The following is a 1,693-nucleotide window of genomic DNA, read 5'->3' on the forward strand; positions in this document are numbered from 1 at the left end:
TGCTGCAGTTTCATGAAATTTCTTTGCAAATTTGCAATCTGATCACAAACTAACTCCTGCAGCTCACAGAGGAACTCCAACACCTCATATTCTGTGCAATGGCTTCATGCCATAAAGATTCCATAGGACTGCTGAGAAAAACGCCTTTTAAAAAATGTTTAGAATCCCTAAAAGCTGTGAAAACTGTAGCTATAGTTCACCAGATAAAATGTTTAAGACAGCTGAAGGTGGCTATGGCTGCATGCATTCTTTTCAACCTATTTTTCTTAAGCAATTTGACCTAAAAATTACAGCACTTGCAAAAAGAATATGGGTCAGACATCTCCTGCCTAAGACTTTATTTAGCAACCCAAATAAGATGGGTTTTTCATCCATTATCTGAGTGTGCTGAACCATTATGCATCAACATTATTTTCTTATCAATGCACATAGCCAGCAAGATTCAAATAAGCCTTATTTTTGCCCATGATAGCCGAAGGCTGAAAACAATCCACAGGTGCTGTTGTCTGTGTGAATAAGGCACAGTCCTGACAGCCTTACTGTTTCAGAAGAAATGTACATATTTTCAGAAGCCCTTCATAAAATTCATCACAGACTGCCTGCCCAGGTTCTTAGAATGATTAGAGAACATAATAGAAAAACAGATTAATTTTTAAGGGTCTGAAACATTCTTGGTCTTATTTGTAGGTTTAACAAACTTGAAAACAGACCAGTGAAATACGCTACCTAGAAAAAAATGTAATCATTTCTTACACAAACTACTAAAGGCAGCCTTTGTCCTTTGGACTCAAGTAATTATTTAATATTTGGGTCTTGAAGTATTCTTTACATAGAAGTTGAAAAAGATTAAATGTTGTTATTGATAGAATCTGTGTACATTTTTGTAAACACTGGCAAGAATGAAAACCAGAAGGTCTCCTAGCTCAGGAATTGCCAGGTTTGCTACACAGCAAATTGTGTCAATCTAACTCAGTATCCCACCTTTCTCCCAAGCATTTACTTATAGGAAGCATATGCAGTACCAAGGCACTCAAAAGCAGTCACATTTGATTTGGCTTTTCAAATCAATAAAAATGTTTGTTTATTTTTCATTTTGGTTTGGATTTCAGCATTCAGTCAGCTCCTGATTCATATGGTTTGATAAAGTAAAATGCAGTTAAGTGCCACTTTAGCAAACTAAGATCATTGTTCTCCAAAACAGAAGACCAAAAAAACCTGCTACATTTCTTCCAAAAAGTTACTGTATTTATAGGGAAATAGCAAACAATTAATTTCAAATGGATTGAAAACTTACTCTACAAAGATGATTAAAATTAAGTTCATGGAAACCTAGGCTTCCTGCCAGCTTTCTCATTTGACTGCTCAGAAGCCTATCAAGCTGGGTTGCTGAGGATACTACAGTTCCAAAGCTGGGGAACCCAGCACTTTCATTATGTGCGTGCTCTGGCTCCAGCAGAAAGTAATTTGAGACAGAAAGACAGAAACCTGCAGCAACTTAGTGATGCAAAGGGCTTTTCTTCTATGGAGGACTTCAAAATTTTGGGACTTCTTCTTAAAAAATGAAATGAAAATTCAAAAACCAAACAGTTCCTCCTGTCTCAGATAGTTCTGCTGCCATTCACACTGAGCTCTTCTCCTACTTAACAACCTTTGAGTCACAAGTGAATCCAGAGGGTTCTCTACTATTGTTCAG

Source organism: Chaetura pelagica, unplaced genomic scaffold (assembly GCF_000747805.2).
Source record: "Chaetura pelagica isolate M959 unplaced genomic scaffold, ChaPel_1.0 scaffold119, whole genome shotgun sequence".
Lineage (NCBI taxonomy): Eukaryota > Metazoa > Chordata > Aves > Apodiformes > Apodidae > Chaetura > Chaetura pelagica.